Genomic DNA, 23,079 nt, shown 5'->3' with positions numbered 1-23,079 from the left:
GATTTCAATGGGGAGTCTCAGGGATTGTGCTTCACTCCCTTACCTGGATCCCTCCCCTTCAGTATTTTTTGTAGGTTGTTTTGTAGAGTTTGGTATTTTTCAAAGGCATTTTATCTGGGTATAAAATTCTAGGTGACAGGGATGTGGCTATGTTTTTCAGCACTTTATGCCTCTTGCTTTCCTTGTTTCTCACAACTTACACAAAAGTACCTGCTACCATTCTCACCTCTCAGCCATTGTGAGTGTCTAGAAATCTCCACTCTATGCTTTTGTTAATGATTTTTCTCTGTAAATGGTTTACTTTTTGTAAGTTCTTCCTCTTAGTGTGATTTTCTTCCTGCTTGTTTTGCTTGTAGTTTGTTAAGCTGATGATTTCCATAATGGAAAAATACGGAACCTTGGATCTTTTATTTCACACTGAAGTTATCATTATGTTTCTTTGTACTAGTGCTGTTGATAGGAATTTACATTCATGCACTTTCCTACAGTGTCTGATCTGTTATTGTTGCAACAGTAAGGTTGTTTTTAATCCAGACATTGTATTTTTTCTCTATACATAGAAATGTATTTTACAATTTTAATAGATCACTATTTTATCTTATTTCTTCTAAATGTTCATCTGTGTCCTTAAACATATAATAATCAGTAATGGCGTGATTGTTTGTGTACTGGTTCCCCAGGTCAGAAGGGAGAGCTAGGCCCTGAGTTCCTCTTCTCTTCACCACCTAAAATGACCTTTCCAGGCTCCAGTGAGAGCAGTCATAGGGCTCGACCACTTGTTTTGTTTCTTTTAGGGAGCACTGCCTTGTGGGTTTTTTTGTTTGTTTTTGTTTTTTTAAAGATTTATTTATTTATTTATTGTGTATACAGAAGAGGGTGCCAGATTTCATTACAGAAGTTGTGAGCCACCATGTGGTTGCTGGGAATTGAACTCAGGACCTCTGGAAGAGCAGTCAGTGCTCTTAACCTCTGAGCCATCTCTCCGGCCCGTGTTGTTTTCAGATGTAAAAATCATCACTTCAAATGTGTTTTCAGTTTGAAGCAAAAGAGTAATTTTATCTTTACTGTAGAAGGCAGCAGATATATTGGCCTTCTCCCCCCCCCCTGCTTTTTTTTTTTTTTTTAATAAACCATTCATGGATTTTCTGATAAATGTAAGTTTTGTTTTTGCACAGGGCTGCAAATGTTTTGGTTTACATCAGAGTCTAAAGAGAGAAGGGCCCAGTCCTGCATTTTTTTTTAAAGATTAATTTACTTATTATGTATACAGTATTCTGTTTGTATGTATGTCTGCACACCAGAAGAGGGCACCAGATCTCATTACAGATGGTTATGAGCCACCATGTGGTTGCTGGGAATTGAACTCAGGACCTCTGGAAGAGCAGTCAGTGCTCTTAACTTCTGAGCCATTGCTGCAGCCCGAGTCCTGCCTTTTTTACAGCAAACTTGATCTCATTCAGAGGGATGTGGGCACTTCTCAAGTGTTGTGTTGCTAACTGTGGTGCTCTTGTAGAATTCACTGACTTCTTAAATTTGCACAGAAAGATGCTTTGCTATTTAGTTATGTTCTGATTTTGGCACACATATTCTAGTTGTCTAAGCTAGTGTGAGACCCTGTCAAAAATCTGCCCTAGTGGTCAGCCTCACCAAATGTAGCTTATTTCAGCCCCATTACTGTTTGTTACCAGTCGTTTACTGATATAGAGAACAACATCTGTAATATGGGTGGGTATTTTGTTAGAAATGTGCATACCTACCAATTAGTTGGCCCAGCCAAATTAGAATGTGCTGGTTTGCATCTCCAATTAAGTCAGCTGCTTGAATGTTGCTTTTCTACAGCTGGCATGAGGCATGTGGGTGTGACCAGTATCATGGCCAGACACTAGCTGTACTTCTTAATTAAAATGTTTGCCTATGTTTTTATAAAACAGTGAGTGGTCTTTGCAATTGGATTAGTGACTGTTCCTTGACTTTTATATAAAAAGGGCCTCTTTTGAGGGGTTGAAAACGTGGTCTGCGGTACTCTGAAGTTAGTGTGCACCGTTTAAGTGGAGGGTTGGTGTTTCTCCTCCCGGCCTGTAGGCTTGTTGCCTCAGTGGATAATGGTAATTGTACAGTCTCCACCAAAAAGGAACTTGCAGAAAGGCATATTCTTTGACATTTTCATAGAATGCAGTAATTTTATGTGGGACTTGCTTAATGTTTCATCAGAAAGAGAAAGTACTTTAAAACTTTAATGGAAATGGTCACTTTAAAATGGAATTATGTATGTTCTTGTCAAATATCAGTTATTCTATTAATCTCATTTGCCCAATACTTACTAAATGTAGATTTTGTTAGATACTAAACTTACAATCACTTACTGAGGTGACTTAAATGACCTAGTCCTGTATGTAGTACTATGAACAAACAGATGAATCCACTAAAACCACAGGACCTTTACACATATGATTTGCTTAGTCTCTTCTCATTTGTAAAGACAGTTCATCACTACTGAGCAGGACAGACACGGAATAAGCTTTCACTGCGTTTCCTCTAAGTTTAACACTGCAGAAACGTCCAGTCTAAGGCTGAGCCACTGGAGTGTCTGAAAATGTGTTAAGCCACAATGTAACTACATCCCCATTGCAGAATATTCATTTATAAACATATGTAGTTTGAAAAACATACTCCTCATGTGATTTAAAATGCTTTTTAAAATTGTTATTCATATGAGTATGCATAAATGTGTGGACAGAGGACAACATAGGGACATTGGTCTCTCCATCCATGTGGGTTCCAGGATCACTCTCAGGGTGACAGACCTCGCAGTCAGTGCCTGTATCCGCTGAACCATTTTACTAGCCCCTCCTCACATGATTTTTTTAAAAAATATCCTCTGTTTTAGGAACTTCTGATAGGATAATTTATTCTATATATCCAGAATCCAAGTTTGAAAGACCAAGTTAGTGGTAGAAGTAGACGTGGTTCAAACTTCTCCATTTTAGGCTTTTCGTTATTCAGCATTGTTAAATATACTGAAAACATGGGAGCTGGATAACTGGTAAGTTCTACAAGATACGGCCCCAAATGCAACATCAGAGGGGAAATGCAGACTGACTTGTGACAATATCATTGCATCTTTAAGGGACACACAGATCCTGATTAAAATGGATCACTTGTCCGTGTCTTGTCATTTTGGGTTAGTGAATTATACCTAAAGACAACTCTATGTCTGTTATACTTTTGGTGAAAGCAAATGGTCTTGCACTAACATTTGCAGCATTTCCTAATCTATAGTGAAATGAGCAGTTATATGTTAATCCTTAGGACAACTGTGAAGGCACAGACCTGTCCAAATAATCCAGGGCCACTTAGCAAGCTATAAAGCTGAACTTCAGTCATAGATTATATAGCTTCAGGTCCAGCTTTCCTGTTTGTGACAGTTCTTCTAACCTTCCAGTTTATGGTGTTAGTCTCGAATCTAAAAGCTCATTTAGTATGTATTTTGTTTTCTAACATTGTTATTTAAGTCAGAGTTTTTTATTCTGATTTCCAAATTAATGGTGGATGCTGCTCTCACTGACCCTTGCTAGAAAGGCTTTATTAATTTTTGTGTACCATTTAGTCATGGTTATGAGAGGATGGTAAATGCTCTTGCTGGTTGCATACATGGATGGTGGTCTTTTATGGGACTTCTCCAGAACCCTAATAGTTGCATAATTGGATGTTGAACCAGCAGTGTGGGGGCACTCTCCTCGTTAGGGCTCTACATCTCTTGCTCCATTACTGTTGATCACTTTGATCAATTTTTATATAGTTACCTGCCGAGTAATATTGAACCTTGTGTGTACAGTGCTTTTCCCTATCTGCCTTGCTGCTTTGGCACAGTAACATAATTATTCTGGCCTTTCATGTTTAATGACCTTTGCATATGTACTCTTATGTATCGGGCATTGAGGCCTTTATTAAGTTACATAAGGGTCACTTAAACTTAAGCACTACAGTGTCAACACAGTTGGTCAGATTAACAAAACTAAAGACTAAGGATTAAGGAGTATATCCATCATGGTTGTGTTGGACAAAGCTCTGAGTCACATCCCAGGCAAGATAGAGTCAGATGGCATACAGTTTTATGAGGCCACTCACATGGTTGATATACAATTTGAAACTTAAGAATAGTTTCTTTCTGAAATTTAGCATTCAATGTATTCTGACTACACTTGATAGTGGGTGACTGACAGCATGTCAGCAGAGCCACATGGAGGCTCTGCGGAGGGCGCCTTATTGAGTTTTGCATTCTTTTGAAAAAGGGCCTGTTGCAGTGAATTTCAGAAGCCATTGTTATGGAGAGCTCCCCACGCTGCTGCCATTGCTTCCTTTTGTCAGGGATCTAGTTTTCCTCCACGTGTGTCTTTGTATATCTTATCTTTCCTTTTCCTCAGAGAAAGACATGTCTGTCTCTCTAAAAAGCCAGCCTTCTGTTGACATCTCAGTCCTATCTCTTGCCTGGTTCCTTGGGGAATTGTTTATATTATCAGTGTCTTGATATATCTCTAACACTCTGGAGATTACCCTTTGTTTAAAAAAATCAGGTAATTTCATCACATAATTTTTTTTTTTTTAATTTTTTGAGACAGGGTTTCTCCGTGTAACAGTCCTAGCTGTCCTAGAACTTTATAGACCAGGCTAGCCTTGAACTCACAGAGATCCGCCTGCCTCTGCCTTTCAAGTGCTGGGATTAAAGGCGTGTGCCACCACCACCCGACTCAATTTATGTTTTTCTTTTGAAAAATTTCTGGCTGGGCTCAACATTCCTACAGGGTGACTTACTATGAGCTGGAGATAAGACAGAGTTGTCCTTCAAATGAGATGTGTCATATCAGGTTTCCTGTAGCCCCTCATACTTAATGTTACTCAGTAATATACTTGAGGACATTGAGTATGCAGCCTCTTAGTGGTTAAGGTTTCTTGGCATACATGAAAAGAAATTCAGCATTGTTTACAAGGCAGTGTAGAGCAGTTGCACGACATAAACATTTTGGAATGTACCTTATTTTCAGCAAGATGTATTTATTTCTTCTATTATTGAATTGGGGGTCACTAACTGTGCCCCTAGCCAGGTTCAAGCACCCAATCAAAAAAGTCCAGCAGAAAAAAGAGATTTATTCTGTGGCCACATTGGAAAGTGAGACCACGAAATCTGTTGAAGATGACCCCAAGTCCTTAAATAAGACAGAAGTTTAAGTGGGGTGACAAAGATAAGCACTTCTAATCTAAGCAGGCCCAGCTCATCATGCAAAGTAGTCCCGCAAGTTGTTAGAACTATACGGAATCTCTTTCAAGGAGACTAGTTGCTCCTCTGGCTGTTACTCTTTCTTTTCCCATCATGAGATTCCTAAGAAAATTGCCATTTCTTTAGGTTCCATTATTTCAATAGTCTGATTGTCAGATTTGGTTACACTTCCGTAGGGCATGTTAATACAGTATACACATTCTCCACTAAGTGTGCTTTTGTGTCATAATAAAAACATTCCTGAAAATGTTATTACAAACACCACACGTGCTTAGAACACAGGAGACCTGTGGAATGCATATGTGTAGGTCACTGAATGGTGTGGATGACTAGCAACTTCACACCATTCATCATTCCTGCTGTCTGTCTGAGCTTCTGCTGATATTACTATTTAATTTCAGTTTCTTTGAACTTCATAACACATTGCATGATGCAATAGTTTTTATCTTGAAGTTTCACTTCAACAAGAATTATGTTTCTGAAATTTTCCATATTTTCAAATGTAGCTCTAGTTCATTTATTTTATTGACCTTGCAGATATGCCATAATTTAGTTATATTTCTTTTTGCTGACATTTGAGTTCATTCCATTTTGATAATATTAACAATAACAATCTTATGGTTTAGGAGCAACACATTCATTTCTGTTATTGGCTCTTAGTTCATGAAGAGTGGATTCATTCTTGAAGTGTAGTGACAGCATCTTTCTTATGAAAATGGTGTTGCTGTTTCTCTCGGGTTCTTTGGTACATAGGTAACAAATGCAGTGTTGAAGATCACACTATGCAAGTACAGCAGTAGATCCTGAGTTAGCTCCTGTACCTTAATGCTCTCTGTGTACGGTCACCTTCAGAGCAGAACAATGATATCTGAGACTATTAGTCTATTTTCATGCCTTCACTTCTGGTACGTTTTGTGAATTTCAAACCCATCAGGATACAGATATTTCAAAAGCTCACAGCCAACGTTTTTAACTTGTCTGCTTTGAATGTTCATTCTATAAAGCATCCGTGAGTTGGTTCACCAGGAAGTGTCCCTTTGTTTGGCTCGCTTCCAAGTGCTGAGTCCCAACAGCAAGGGACTTCAAAGTGCTTCTTAAAGAGTATGTTAACAGTCACAGAGACTGAGTATGCTGCATGTTGCCTCATTAATTGGAGAGTTAGCCATCTTTTAATCCCCCTTCTCCCACTCCAGTTTGCTCTTTTGAAGGAAAATCCCAAGCACTCCACAATGATAGGCCCACTGACTTGGTCCAGAATAACAGTGCTGGCTCAGCTCACACTGGACTATCAGATTGCTGGTGAATCCTGGGAGCATTCCTCAGGAACCTGTGAAAAAGTTTCTGTCTGCCTGGAAAAGCTGCTTCCCTATCTCTTCCCTTGGTGGATAAGGCATCTGGCTCCCTATTGACATGAACCTGTTGTGCTTACCAAAGCCAGTGCTAGTCTGCAGACTCCTCAGGTGTCTTCCACATGTATGTGCTGTACACCTCAAAGCCCATACTAGCATCTTGGCCTTCTTACCTCTTCTTCTACCCTAAACTCCCAGGCTGCTTCAGTCCAGGGGCTTCCCTCCCTGCAGCTACTCATCCTCCTTATAACTGGCTTGATTCCTCTTCACTGTTCTTGCTATTTTCTCTTTTGCTATTTTCTGCTATTCTCTCTTCTCTGGCAGAGAGCCCTGATCATGTGCAGTCCGCTTCTTTTTTTTTTCCCTCTGGATTCTTCCAGATGCCTCTGGGTGTTTTCTTTCTTACAATTAAAACCTTCCCCCAGTTGGATTGGCTATTTCTATGGTTCTTTACTGTGCCCTCACTTACACATTGATGTACAGTACTAAAGTGTCGTTAATTCAGTTTTTCTTGTCCTAATTATAACTGACTTTATCTAGAAGGGCTTAGAGATCATTTAACCTAGCAACATTGTCTCTGGGACTTTTGTGCAAGGCGGCTGGCTGGTCTTAGTAGATGAAGGAAATGAATGAAGTACCACTATACAGAATCTGAGGGATGGAAATGTATCTAAGAGTTAAGTGTCCACAGTGCTGCTTTGGGACCTCTGTGGATGGGAATGAATCTGTGGTAGTGATTACTTTTTCTTGGGTAGAACAAAGCCTCATGGGAAGATAGGCTGTTTCTAATTGTTCTCATGAATAGTTTTGGGGAGGAAACTAAGACTCTGCTGAGCCACTTCCATGATGTTTAGAAATCTCTTGAAAAATGCTTTATGGAAAAAGTTTTGTCTTGGTAGATTTAAAGAATATTTCTGAATGAAAAAAATAAAAATAAAAGAAGGATGCTGTGGATATCGCTCTGTATAAATAAAATGTTGATTGCCCAATAGACAGGCAGGAAGTATAGGCGGGACAAGCAGAGAAGAAAATTCTGGGAAGTGGAAGGCTGAGGCAGAAAGACGCTGCCAGCCGTCGTGATGAGAAGATGTTAAGATACTGGTAAGCCACAAGCCACGTGGCAATCTATAGATTAATAGAAATGGGTTGATTTAAGATATAGGAAGTAGTTAGCAAGAAGCATGCCATGGCCATACAGTTTATAAGTAATATAAGTCTCTGTGTGTTTACTTGGTTGGGTCTGAGCAACTGTGGGACTGCCAGAGAGATTTGTTCTGACCGTGGGCCAGGCCTCCCATCCCCAGTCTAGATCCAAGTGCATGGTCCTCCCCTTCCTAAACTAGATCCACATGCCTGATGCTATCCCCCAGTCTAGATCCAAGTGCCTGGTCCTCCCTTCCTAATCTAGATCAACATGCCTGATGCTATCCTTCAGTCTAGATCCAAGTGCCTGGTACTCCCTTCCTAATCTAAATCCATATGCCTGATGCTATGCCCCAGTCTAGGTGTGGACCAGAGTAATGTACTCACTGCTGATCTTGTGCTGACATGCCGTTATCACCTGAAATCCACAGTTGAACCTGGGATTGTATAGCACTTTGCAAGGGATAAATTTAGATCTTAAGTTTTTGTTGTATGCATGCTTATGTCTGCATTTGGTTAATTAGTTCAGCCTTTGACTTTTTAAAACCACCAAAAAAGTAATTTACATTTTACCTTTTTATTTCTATTAAGTTCAGTCTTAAGTGTTCTCAAAAATATATAAATAAAACTATTTCTCGCTAAGCTGGGGTTTAAAGTGTGCTGTTTTACTAGCCTGTTTTCACCATATATCATAAATAAATACCATTTAAGATGATATTCTCAAGCTAGGGGAAACCCCCAGTCTATTTATCATACATTTGGTTACTCTTGAGGATCCCAACTAATGTCTCAGCCAGCAACTAATGACTGGATAGACACCCAATGTATCGTGTGCCATGGCAGAAGATAAAAACTAAATCTTGAGTCCTTTCCGTGCTACTCTGGGACGGGTCCATACGGCGTTGTTCTTGACTCCCGTTGTAACTTAAAGGGAAACTTACACAATGTCCAGAGCCCTTGATGTCCTGCAGATGAAGGAGGAGGATGTCCTCAAATTCCTTGCTGCAGGAACCCACTTAGGTGGCACCAACCTTGACTTTCAGATGGAGCAGTACATCTACAAAAGGAAAATGACGGTATCTACATAATAAATCCAAAGAGGACCCGGGAGAAGCTGTTGCTTGCAGCCCGTGCTATTGTTGCCATTGAGAACCCTGCTGATGTCAGCGTCATCTCCTCCAGGAACACTGGGCAGCGAGCTGTGCTGAAGTTTGCTGCCGCCACTGGAGCCACTCCAATTGCTGGCCGCTTCACCCCTGGACCTTCACTAACCAGATCCAAGCAGCCTTCAGGGAGCCGCGGCTTCTAGTGGTGACTGACCCCAGAGCTGATCACCAGCCCCTCACAGAGGCGTCTTATGTCAACCTGCCCACCATTGCGCTGTGTAACACAGACTCTCCTCTGTGCTACGTGGGCATTGCCATCCTGTGTAACAATAAGGGAGCTCACTCAGTGGGTCTGATGTGGTGGATGCTGGCCCGGGAAGTACTCCGCATGCGTGGCACTATCTCCCGTGAGCACCCACGGGAAGTTATGCCTGATCTTTACTTCTACGGAGACCCAGAGGAGATTGAGAAGGAGGAACAGGCCGCTGCTGAGAAGGCTGTGACCAAGGAGGAATTCCAGGGCGAATGGACCGCACCAGCTCCTGAGTCCACTGCTGCTCAGCCAGAGGTGGCAGACTGGTCCAAGGGTGTGCAGGTGCCCTCTGTTTCCATCCAGCAGTGCCCAGCCAGCCACTGAGGACTGGTCAGCAGCTCCCACAGTGCAGGCCACCGAGTGGGTTGGCACCACCACCGAGTGGTCCTGAGCTCCTCTGCAGATACCTGAGCAAAGGGAAAAAAGGTGGAAGGAAAATAAAGATCCTACAAGCTGTCAAAAAAACAAAACAAAACAAAACAAACAAACCAAAAAACCCCTAAATCTTATGATCCTTTGGTAACACCCTAACCGCAATGAGCAGACTCAGCCTTTGCACCTATAGCTCTGTTTCCCAGCTAAGGAACCAAGACTTCTGATAGAGAGATCACCACTTCTAAGCCAGGACAAGAAGAACCCAGAACATCTCATTATGACAGAAAATCCAAAGAATGAGGAGGTTGTATCAAAAAGACAATGCTTAAAGAAGATCCCATTAGCCATGTCTGGACAAATTGAGCATAAAAATGGAAATGATAGGAAAAAATTATAATCCATTAAATAAACAAGTGAAATCATCAACCCATGTACCTAATAATTTCTTTACCACTCTAAAGACAGTGGAACCTGGGAGAAATGAGCCTAAAAATGAGGTGGACTAAAGTCACATACATAGCCAGCTTTATTCAGAGCATCAGACAGTTTGTAATCTGAGGGTTAAGAGGAGTCGTGAGTAAGCATATAGTCACAAGGGTGAGCTGCACGTGGGGACAAACCCTGTGCGGCAAGCATGTTTTCTCTAGAGGCAGATAACAAATAACACTAGCCAGTTGTGATGAATATCTAAAACAAACTCACTCCTATCTGCTACATCTGGGAATGGCAGAAAAGCACATTCTAAGGACAACTCCTTGTTTTTTTGAAGAAACTGAGGTCACAAGACTCTTGTCTTGTTTTCTTGGAATTTTCTCACAAGCACTAAGAATTCCCCTCACATGACTCCCTTCTTGGACATGTTCAGACAAATAATGAGCTGAAATTTTGAGGCAGAATGGGATTTCATACGTTGGCAAATCCCACAAAATGTCAAAATTCTTGTGAATTAAAAAGAGAAAAGTAGCAAGTTTGCAATGGGAAGAACCTGGCAAGCCCCCTTGAGAAGGTAGAGTCATGGGACAAGTCAGAATCTCATGATACCTGATGGAATGCAGTGAGAAGCACAGTTCCTGCCAAAAGTACAGGGCATGAATGTAACAGGGAGATGAACGCCCAAATCGAGGGCACTGAAGGCACTTGGCCTGTAATTTAGAGGATCAGAGCGTGAAGACCAGAGACAGTGGAAACGCTGTTCCAGGTCGGATGAGACTGTCAGCGCTGGCTGTCCGCACAAGGTGTGCTAATCTCAGTGCTTCTGCTATGCATGCAGGCAGTTGTTGGAGAGATTGGCCGACATTGAGTAGACTTTGAAGATTAGAATATGATACTGCATCAGGTTTCATTTCTTGATCTGGTTGGTTTTATTAGGGGACTGTCTTCAGCAAGTACATACTAAACAAGCATTATCAAATGCTATAGTCTTTGGATCTGTTTACTGTAACTTCTAAAAATTTATTGAGGATCAAAAGCCTGTGTTTTTGCAGTGCAACTATTAATGCTTATTGCCTTATTTAGTCAGATGGGAGATTTTAAAAAGCATTTATTTAAAAATAACAACAGCAAAACTGTTACATGTTGATGGAAAACTTTTGGGGGGCACTAACTTTTGAAACAAAATTGAGTGAGTAGAATGGCATTAGTATACATTTTTTTAGTCTCTTTAGTGTCTTGCTTAATAAAAAGATGGTTGGCTTTGCTTATCCACTCCTACAGTTTGTTATCTTGGCTGAAGTGTAAGAAAAAAACTTAGCTTTAAATAGATAGGTAGCAAAAATTTTAATAGCTTCTTCAAGTAATTGTGGGTATTTTGATATATCAAAAGTATATATAACTAGGGCCTAGCTAGAAGGCTAACACATACAAAGCCCATTGACCTGAGTTGAATCCCAGGCCCCATATAGTGGAAAGAGAAACTCCCACACTTGTTCTTTGACTTCAACAAGCACTCAGTGACACGCATGTGTCCATTCACATATATGAATAAGGTGGAGTTTTTCCCATTATGGGGTTAGAAATAATAGTAATGAAATCTTCATAGTTGGTCACATTAAAACTCATTGTCTACTTATACCTGGAATAGGTATTTTATCTCCCATGACTTTTACCCTTTAGGTTTTGGGAAATGTTGATTTGTGAGTTTTATAGATTTTCCTAGTATTAGTACATTATGGACTAATCACAAATGTTAACATCAAACCCTTTCTCATCAGAAAAATCTTTTTTCGGACTTGTGGCAGTAAGTCTTTCAAAACTGATTTTTATTTAAAATGCTAAAATTTTATCATGGACAACAAATAGTGTTGCTTGCTTTTCTTGAAGTGGCAGGTTTGTTCATTCATTTTTGATATAGTATCTGCCAAATCTGAGTAAATATGATTTTGCTATTCTTTTTTTTTTCCTCCTTTTTTCCAAGAAAGGATTTTTCTGTGTAGCTTTGGCATCTTTCCTGAAACTCACTCTGTAGCCCAAGCTGGCCTCGAACTCACAGAGATCTGCCTGCCTCTGCCTCCTGAGTGCTGGGATTAAAGGTGCTATTTGTTCTTATAGTTAAATGGTATTGCATGAAAAGGGAGTCAGTTCAGCACATAGGTAGCGACTCAAATCTTTTACTTCCATGTGGCCATTGTATTAGATACACAGAAAGAATATATACATCCCATTTCATCATGTAGAAATATGTATACAAAGTATAGTCATGCAGTAAAACTAATAATTTTAGTGCTTGATCAGGGAACATTGAAAGAAATTGACTTTTGTCTTTTTGCTACAAACACACAAAGGATGCCAGGATCTCCAGTACATTGAGTACCACTGCTTTGATTTGCCTCAGCCACCGTTGCTCTTTGTTAATACAGTGAAGACAACAGAGAGTGCCTTGGTATTTTGACTTTCATTTTGACTCATGGCAGCAGTTTAATATGACTCAGGAGTGGGGAGTCACTGTACAGTACTTTAATCTGAGATTATTTTAAAAATACATCAATAATAGTTTTTCAAACATTGGAAATAGGTATTTATGAGAACAATCATTTGCAAACTTTAGCAATATGCCAGTAAGTCTTGTAAGAATGAATGATATAATGTTCTTGGCACATAGTTAATTTGAGGTAATAATTGATTGCTGATTGCTGTAATAATTACTGTTCTGATGGTAGAATGTTAACTTTAGCCCCACACATTTTCCATGGTGCTGTGTGTCTTTTAGGGTATCCTGTGGTCAGAATAATGTGTGCCATGTTCTTATTCCTAGTATTGAAGAACGAACATCAACTACCTTGCTTTCCGTCTGTTTTACTGGATGAAAGCTAAGCTCTTAGCAGTGTAAATGAGGATGGGTTTGGTTATGTTCTGGGTTGAACAGAAAGATGGTTCAGCTCTTGGTAAAATGTTTAAGGTGTCAGTGAAATGGCTCTGCAGGTAAAGGTACTTGCCTCCTAACATCATGACCTCAGTTCAACCTCTAGAAGTCATATAGTAGGAGACAACTGACTTGTACAAATTGTGCTTTTCTTAGGCCACACACACAGTTAATAAATGTTTTTTAAAAAATTTAACTATGTTATTTTGTGTTAATTGCATACTTGGGAGGTGGGAGTAGAAAGACCATGAATTCAAGGTCAGCTTGGTTTGGTGGTCATGGCTTTCATTCCAGCATTCAGGAGGTAGAGGCAGGCAGATCTCTAAGTTCAAGGCCAGTCTATAGGGAGTTCCAGGTCAGCCAAAGCTACGCAGTGAAACCTGTGGGTGGGAGGAGGAGGTCTGCAAGGTCTTGGCTGCATAGTGAGTTCCAGGCCACTCTGAGCTACTTGGTATTCCATGGCGTTTATTATAATAGAGAAGTAAATGCTTGCTTTAGCTTTGTGATTTTGATTAAATTTAATTTTTTAAAGTTCCTTTAATAAGAAAAGAACTGACTCACAAAGATCTGCCTGCCTCTGCCTCCTGAGTGTCGGGATTAAACAGGGATGTACAGATAAACCCAGTTTTGAAAAAACAAAAAAACTGAAAGAAGTTAAAGCAAATGTTACGCATCTTCTTTCTGACTACCTCAGTGAGATTAGGAATTTAAGTTAAAGTACAGTCTTTACTAAATCCTGGGTTTGATCCACAGCACAGTAAAACAAAATAATCCCTTATAGCCGAACCCCTCCATCCCCAAACCAAAGTAACAGATCTTGGAAAGCATATCCCCAGGAAAGATTTCACAAAACCAGAATGGATCCTTTTACAAAGTAGTACTAAAAGACAAATTACTTTTAGAAACATATTAACTCACACAGTTTTGGAAGAATGGTGCTATTCATATTCATATCTACCTTCTACATTTATCTGTCTTATGCTTTAAAGAAGATGAGAGGAATGTTATAGTAGGTTATGAAAATAAATACTTTTATTGCCTTCTAACTTGATTTTTAATTCAGTTATCCTGCATGGCTCATATCTCACTTCATTTTTGAGGCCAAGAAAGAGAAGAAAAGCTCATTCCTCCAAAACAAAATAGACATATTGTATTACATGATTTAAGAAAACCCTGAGATGCAGTCAGAGGACCTGTGAGACCTAGAAGACTGGTTTATCTGGAAAATATGATAATAACCAGTTTTCTAAAGCAAATGGATAAAACCAGTGTGCCCTCTTCCTCTACAGCTGGGCAGCTACTAGTGTGCAATCCTGCAGACACCCATTTGGAAGTCTTCCCTACATTGGCCTGTCTCCCACCTCCACAGCTATCTCTGCTCAGATCTCTTCTCTCTGGGGACTAAGGAAGCAGGTGTTTAGTCCTTTCTCTGCCACCTGTTGCTTCTTATAATAAGCTATAGGTATTCTATTCTGCCACATCATGTCTTTTCTGAAAAACAGATGTGATCTTGTCACCTCTTAGCTTACTAGTTACAATGTACAGGATGCTAAGTGCTTATAACACCAGGTAAATGTTAACTTGCCATAAGACCATCTTCTAGGCACATGGAGAGTGTATTTGTTCAGGGCCCCACCCTCTACCCCCTTGAAGGGCCCATTCTTGTTTAATGGTCTGCTGTCACTTGCTGTGGGATGTCTTTGTTGTTCCCATCAGTTAATAAATAAGCTGCTTTGGCCTTTAGCAAGACAGCTTAGAGGCAGGTGGGAAATCCAAGGAGAGAGACAGGAAATAGGAAGGCAGAATCTAGAGGGACACCAGTCTGCCACCCAAGGAGCAACATGCCAGCATGCCAGCAACATGGCAAAACATAGATCAATAGAAATGGATTAATTTAAGATATAGGAACTAGCTAGCAAGAGGCCTGTTATAGGCCATACAGTTTGTAAATTTAAAAAAAACGAAGGCAGCCACTGGACAAGAAAGTGCCCTTTCCTTGCCTGCTGACAGTATGCTGACCAAAATGGACAAACAGGACATAAAAGAAAGGACTGCCGATCCTTGCCAAGACAAGGTAGGGAGGCCCTTTAGAAAATCCTGCTTCACAGATGAGTCTCTCAGATATGCTAGGCCTGTAGGCTGAAGATGGGTGCCCCAATGTTGCAGAGAAATCTTGAGTGAGTGTCCAGGAGGCCGGCTGTTCTGTCATTTCTTATGGTTTTTGGAAGTCGCTTGTTTGTACTTCCTGCTTACCTAGGTAATAGTATTTCCTTCTCGAGTCTCTGAGGGAGTTGAAGATTAGAGAGTTATAATTTTCCTTGCTAACAAATTCAGAAAAGAAACATACTACAGAGGTGTAAAGTGTATAAGTTTGAAAGACATCAAAAGATAGTTTTTGGTTGGTAATACAAATTAGGATAGAAGGTGAATTAGATACAATCCTTTGGATTCACAAAGATAGGATAGATAATGGAGTATTTTTGCTGAATTTGTCAATTGCAAATGGACTAGACATTGTTGATGTCTTTATTGTTTGTATATTGTATATAGTTATTTTTTTAAAACTTTCTTTTTTTTTTAAGATTTATTTATTTATTATGTATACAGAAGAGGGTGCCAGATCTCATTACAGATGGTTGTGAGCCACCATGTGGTTGCTGGGGATTGAACTCAGGACCTCTGGAAGAGCAGCCAGTGCTCTTAATCGCTGAGCCATCTCTCCAGCCTGTAGATAGTTATTGTACTTATTGTATATAGTTTTTATTATATTAGTTGTAACCTTTTATTATTTTAGACAAAAAAGGGGAAATGTGGTGATAATAGTGTGTACCCCAATAAAGCTTTCCTGGGGAATCAGAGGACAAAGCCAGCCACTAAATTGGACCTAGAGGTCAGGTACTGTTAGCACACGCCTTTAATCCTATCACTCATGAGGCAGAGCTTCCTATGGATCTCTGTGAGTTCAAGGCTACACTGGGAACAGAGCCAGGCATGGCAGCACACACTTTTAATCCCAGCACTTGAGATCTCAGGTCCTTCCACATGCCTTTAATCCCAGGAAATAATATGGCAGGACACAGAAATGTAGTTGGAAGTTTTCCTGTATCCTGGCTGGCCGGAGGTTGGGACAAATCTCTAAACAAAGACAAATATCCATAATCCAGTAGCCAGGAAGGAAGTATAGGTGGAGCAAGCAGACAAGGAGAATTCTGGGAAGAGGAAGGGCTGAGTGATGAGTCACCAGCCAGACACAGGAAGCAAGATGACAAGGCAGAACTGAGAAAAGGTACCAAGCCATGGGGCTCAACATAAATAAGAATTATGGGTTAATTTAAGTGTAAGAGCTAGTTAGTAATAAGCCTGAGCTAATGGCTGAGCAGTTATAATTAACATAAGCCTCTGTGTGTTTACTTGGGGGACATGACTGGGAGAGATTTGTCCCGATTACTGGCCGGCTGGGACACAGGAAAACGTACAACTACACAGAAAGGTATATAAGACATGAGGAAACAGGAACTCGCTTTCTTGAGGCTAAGGATTTCATAGAAGTAAGAACATGGCTTTTCTGCAGCCATGTTCTTACCTCTATGTTCCTCATGCCTTATATAGCTTTCTCCACCCAGCCATTAAAGGCATGTGTTCTTTCCAGTACTGGGCTTAAAGGTGTGTGCCACCACTACCTGGCTCTGTTTTCTCTCCTAGACTGAGTCAATCTCATGTAGTCCAGGGTAGCTTTGAACTCACAGAGATCCAGATGGATCTCTGCCTCCCGAGTGCTAGGATTAAATGTTATATGAAAACAAACAGCAGCCACAAACCCAGGCATGAACTCCTGCCTCATGCCGCACTTTCGAAGCAGGTACTCTGCTGGCTGCCGCTGCCTCTTGGAGAAGAGAGTGTGTTAGCCTGCATTCATTTCAGGCCGTGCTTCCTTTACTAGTGATGGAAGGCCAGTTACAAGTTCTGAGATGTCCAGAATCTTGCGTTTGGGATCTGTTCTCCTTAATGCTGTCTTGTGGGTGTCAATAATGTCTTGGGCTTCCTTTATCAAACCTGAGACACTGTTGATGGCACTTACAAGCACCATGGTGGTTTGATTAAGAGCCCATATGTTTGAATGCTTTGTCATCAGGGAGTAGAACTTTTTGAAGGGATTAGGAAGTGTTGGAGGTATGTCACTGGCAGTGGACTTTGAGGTTTTCAGAGTTTCTGTGCTGTCTGTCTGTCTGTCTCTCTTCTTGTGGATACAGATGTAGTTTTCAGCTACTTCTCCAGTATCACACCTGTTTGCCACTATGTTCCTGCTTTGATGATAATTAACAAAACTTCTAAAACTATACACAAACCCCAATGAAATGCTTTCTTTTGTAAGTGTTGCCTTGGTCATGGTGTCTCTTCACAGCAATAGAACAATGACTAAGTCAAGCACTAAGAAAGCAAACTTGCTATCAGTTGTAAGATGTTATTATTCCAAATATCAAAATGAAATTTAATGTACATCTTTGAACAGGTAAGTGTAGTGATTCAAAAGTCCAATTTAATGCAACCTAATTCAAAGAACTAGCTGGGCATTGAAGGGAAAGCTTAAAAAAAAAAAAAAAAAAAAAAGGATACTATGACATGGATCCCGTGAATGATAACATAATAAATAAGTCAATTTTAAAGTAGAGTTGGGATGTTCATGGCCAGCATTGGCGGGGGGGGGGGGGGGCGTTGCAGAATTAACAGCATAAATAATACCTAAAGCAACCCATGTTAATAAGGAAGAAACAGCCATGCATCAGACTACCATCTTTGTAGACACTGGTACTGTATTATGTAGACATAAGAATACACTTGATCTTAGAGTTTCATTAGGCACATTTAACATGCTATCATCACAGGATATCTTTACAGGAACTATGCAGGATGGATAGCATCGCTTGTGCTTCACAGGCCAAGAAATGGAGTGAAAGCTGAAAGATTTGAGTGAGCAGCCCTCTGTCCATCACCACTGGAGCTAGCACTCAGGCTACTACTGGCCTTATACTTGCATCTCATCCATCCCTTCCCAATGGACTCTGTTTCTGTGCTCCTGGCAATACCATCTTGTGACCCAAAGCATAGTAGTAGAATTTTCTTTTTCTGTTTTCCCCCTCCCCTCTAAACAAACAAATAATTCAGGTGCTTCCATTGGCGGATAGGTTTTTTTAGGTGGAGAAAATAGCATCTTTTCAAAAAAATTTCTTCAAGAGAGGCCTGAACAAGTGTTGAGTTCAGCTTTCAAAGAATGAAGATATCGCTGCCATGAGGGTGGAGCCAGGCCTGTGTGTGTGAAGTCTTTATTGCTAGTGCTCCTTCTAGTTATAGGCACTGGAATGAAGAAAATATTGTAACCTTGGCTTCCACTAAAGAAGTGCTTGTTTGGGGATGGAATCCTAATGAGCTGTGATTAAGTTTTTTGGGTTTGACTGAAAGTGGGTCTCTTCACAAGAGATTTAAAGTATTATGAATATTTTTCAAGGGCAATGAAAAGAACAGACCATTATTTGTGTAATATCTTTGATAATTATAACTAAAGGAATCTTCTAGCACGGAGTCAGAGCTATCATTCTCTACTAGGTGCAATCACCTTTCCTCCAGAGCCAAAAGGCAGGTACGCTCTGGGGAGATGTGGAGATTCCTTACCCTAGGAGATAGCTGAGGTTGGAGAATGTGATCAGTTCTGAAGGTAAAGGAGGAGACAGTAATAAGGATTTGGTTAGGGAACTTTTTAGTCTTTGTATTTTTTCACATCTCTAAGTATATAAAATTTAATTTTGTGTGAAAATGAAGTTTCTTTTAAACACACAAGGTATGTTTGTACTTAAATCAAACTTATTAAGTTTAGACCTAAAATTGGTGATCACTAACTTTGGCACTGTTTGCCTAAGATCCTCTTGCTCATTACAGGACTGAGGTAGGGAGACTAACCCATGGCAAATAGCCTCAACCTTCTCATTCTAGTTAAAAGGCTTGGCTGGTTTCTAAGGGACCTTAGGATTCGAGTGTATTTAAATTTATGGGAGTATTAAGAGGGAAAGAATTGAGTTGTCTAAACTTTATCCTCTAGAACAGTCCTGTAAGCACATAGTTTGACTTCTATAGGGGAAGTTTAAGAGTTATCGAGCAGATGGCTTCTTGAACCAGCTATGCTTGCCTCCATATTCTTTCAGCTTTTGTGGCAGAGAGATGTCTACTGCATGCCAAGTACCTCACTAGGTGCTGAGAAAACAAAGAATAAAAATTATTCCTGTTAGGAAGTGGAGACTCCATGCTAAATATACATGGTGTATGCCTGATAAGGTTATATAGGTCTCCAGGAATATACCTAAGAGGAAGAATCTTTTCCTTGAAGGAAATGGGAATTATTAAAAATGTGCCCACACAGTGTATGACTTGAGTTTTAGATGGTGTTATAATACAGAAAAGATGGGGTAAAGTAATAAGAATTTCATAATGGATTAGATTAGTCAGGGCTTTCTAGAGGAACAGAGCCTATAGAATGAATCTGTATATAAAGGAAATTTATTAGAATGGTTTACAGACTGGGCCAGCTAGCCCAACAATGGCTGTCTACCAATAGAAGGTCCAAGAATCTAGTCATTGTTCAGTCCTCAAAGCTAGATGTCTTGACTGGTCTTCAGTATATGCCAGAATCCTGAAGAAGTAGTCTCCAATGCCAGTGAAGGAATGGATTTGCTAGTGAGAGCAAGAGCAGGCAAGCAAAGAGACAGAGAGAGCTTTCCTCTTCTTCTTCTTCCCTGTCCTTTATATGAGCTGCCTGCAGAAAGTGTGGTCCAGATTAAAGGTGGATTAGAGGTGGATCTTCCCACCTCAAAGATCTAGATTAGAAGGGAGTCTTCCCACTTCAAGTGACTTAAAACAAGAAGAATTCCTCAGGGGTGTGCCCAGTTATTTGAGTTTTAGTTAATTCCAGATGTAGTCAAGTTGACAACCAAGAATAGTCACTACATGGATGGAATCTGAAACGTACTAGGGAACACAGATGTGTTGGAGCAGAGTTAGAGACCATGGAAAAGAAATATGTTCTTTCAGTTTGATTGATAGAAACCTTACAAATACACAAGTTTATGTAAATTAGACATATTCTCTACTATTTTCATACTTAATATCTCCAGCTATTTGGGGGAGAGATTTGCAAGAAATCTTCAAAAAGTGTATAAAGTTATTAGACAAAGGAGATTCAAGTTCAGAATTTATCAGTTTGTTGAACAAAATGAAAGTAACAATGCACAGACTAGAATAATGTTAAACATTCGATTTTTCTCAGTGTTTATGACCTTTATGCACTTGAACCATGTATTGGTTTTTATATAAAAGCTGTTTCAGCAACATCTTCAGAGTATGGTGGATTCAGTTCTAGACTTGATCTCCGACTCATTCAAGATACTCTGAAATAATAACCTGGCTGTAGCATCAGAGTACGCACACTTACAGGTCATAGGATAGCTGCCACATCAGAGTACCCGTACCTAGAGGTCTTGGGATAGCCATAGCATCACAGTACCCTTTCAGCCATCTCCTAGCCTTCCCAATGGTTAAATTCTTTCTCTTAAGAATCTAAAACCACAAGATTTCTCCTTGAGCCATTAATTATTATTATTGCTTAATGCAAACTCAATAAAAACTAAGACTAAAGATATGAGAATAAGCAAGAAACTTTTGGAAGAGAAGACAACCAAAGAGATTTGTCTAACGGAAGATATTAAAACCTGTCTTGAAACTTGAAGCAGGCTATTATGAAAGGACAGAAGAATAACAGGAGACTAGTGTCATGATTCTCATCTGTTTCCTAGCTCTAATTAGGGGATTACCTGGAAAGTACAGCTTTATACCCAGTGGCTTTATACTCCAGCCATGATCATTCCTTGGATGTGGACCCATCAGAAGGGTATATGATCTTGGGCCAGGCAATCCCAGAGGGACTGCCTGCTGACTGAACTGCTGCCCTGGTTGGGACAAGAATTTCCTTGTTGAAGCAACTGCCATGGCTCTTCTCATGTCCACAGCAGTCTCCAGATTCTATTGTGTGTGTGTTCTACTCACCTGTTTCTGTTGACTTCATTCTATGACAGCTCCTGCTGTAGGAGATTTGATAGAAACTGTGTCATTCCTTGGGCCTCTGTAGGGTGAGAAGGGACAAGGATGGGAGTGGCCACAAACCAGTCCTGCTGAGGCTTTGATGTAGTTCTTCCCCAGCAGATGGCTGCTGCTAGGACTGGATGGGGAAAAACAACGGGGTAGGGGGAGTGACGGAAAGGTGGCATTAAGGGTTACTTAGAGTTCTTAGGTATACAGTGGTAGATGTTTCTGTTCATGGTGTTTACTCCACCCTTGTGCTGTTTAAAGTTAGATAATTCTTGCCAATTGGTCTGTCTTGTTGGTGGGATCAGAAGCAAAGTTAGGAGTAGGGGAATAATGTGCCTAGCCTGGAATTATTTCCTAGTTTCCTAAAAAACTAAACACTTCCTCCCAGTGAATATATCTACAAAAACAACAACAAAAAATCAAACCCCTGCACCTAAGCTCAGAACACTGTGGAAGGGGAGGTGAACAGACTGTAAGAGCCAGAGGATACAGGAATTTGCTGTGCCATTGTGTCTACTAGTAATGTCAGGAGCTACTCATCAATCTTACACCCTAAGTCTACCTAAGCAGGAGCTGAACAAGGACACCAGCAACAGACCTGCCCAAGTGGATGGGGGAACTCCCACAAAGGCTCAACCCTGCACAGAGAACTACAGTCAACTAAGAAGTTCCGAGAGTGGGAGAAATAGTCTTCCCCAGGGAAGAGTACACCAGTTGGTCATCTAAAACAAAATGGCCAGCATTGAAAATATACATATAATAACGTTATACAGACTGAGCAGGTTGTGTTTAAGAACATATGCATATGCATATATGCACTTAACAATCATCAGTGAAAAAAGAGGCCATGAGTTTGAAAGAGAGCACAAAGGGGTCTGTGGGAAGGTTTAGAGGGAAGAAAGAGGAAGGGGGAATTATGCAATTATAGTTTTAAAAAATAAACAAAACAAATGCTAGACACTCACCGTATCAGCCTTTTGAGGCATGCACTTTCTTCCCATCTGAGTGGTTAGGCACAGAGAGGAGTTTTTGTCCCTGTCTGAGGTGCACTGCTATTTTCCCTTCCCACGGCTTGGTGGATGTGGGACCCTCAAGACCTGGGCCTGGGCCTGGTCAAGAACACAGTCCTCAGAAAGGAAATGGAATAGATGTCTCCAGGATTCCCTGAGGAAGATATTCCTGTCCATCTTCTTCCACTGGACATTGTCACCAGCATGTGATACTTGGAATGGCCCTCATTAAATCAAGGGGAGTGAACCTAAGGAAATGAGAACACAGTGGGGAAGTTGTTGATCACACCTCTCAAAACAGAGCCTAGTCCTTCCTTGTCTTTTAGAAACTCAGTTTCACCGGGGGCAGATAGACAAGCAACTGCATACTTACTAAAAGCAAGGGTGTCCTGGTGCCAAGGGAGGGTGGCTGTATGTTTCAAAAGCTGGACAAGCCAGGCTTCTCTGAGAAGGGAATAGTTGCTGAAGGACACAATAGAGATAAGGAATTTGGAAGAACATTCCAGACAGAAGGAAAAGACCCTGCATGTATTCAGAACACATTGTGTCCAAGGAGCTATGAGTAGCCCTGTGCCTAGAACTGGGGAGTGGTAGGAAGAACAGCTGGAGACGAGAGAGAAGTAACAGGCTACTTACCAAGGACTTTTGGCTCTTACTACAAGTGAAGTGGAGATATGTAGAGATTTGGGAGGAGGAGGAGGAGGAGGAGGAGGAGGAAGAGGAGGCCTATAGTAGAGGCAGTGGAGAAAAGTGAAAAGGAGAAAGAAGTAGTGCTTTGTGGAGTAGAACAGGATTTGAAGTCATCCAGGAATAATGTAAAGTTTTTAATTATCTTGTTGCCTGGTCTAGTGTGAACACAAAGAAAGCTTCGTGAAGTTCTTCACTCCAGAACCTTCTTTTCAAAAGTCCGTCAAATAGATTTTAGCATCATGTGTATCCAGTGATATACACTAATGCAAGTGCCCTCACCAAATCCTATGTGCTGCACAGGGTGAATCTGAATGGTGTGTTGGGGCTTTT

General features: G+C 40.6%; 1 protein-coding gene and 1 pseudogene across 1 annotated transcript in view; both read left to right on the top strand.

Moving 5' to 3' along the window:
* Positions 1-23,079, top strand: part of Hsd17b12 (hydroxysteroid 17-beta dehydrogenase 12) — a 133,760-nt gene that overhangs the window by 62,514 nt on the left and 48,167 nt on the right. The gene's annotated exons all lie outside the window — the stretch shown is intronic.
* Positions 8,697-9,645, top strand: LOC118582335 (annotated as a pseudogene).

The sequence above is a fragment of the Onychomys torridus genome, chromosome 4, assembly GCF_903995425.1.
Source record: "Onychomys torridus chromosome 4, mOncTor1.1, whole genome shotgun sequence".
Lineage (NCBI taxonomy): Eukaryota > Metazoa > Chordata > Mammalia > Rodentia > Cricetidae > Onychomys > Onychomys torridus.
The sequence above is the reverse complement of the archived record's forward strand: the minus strand, read 5'-3'. Positions and strand labels throughout refer to the sequence as shown.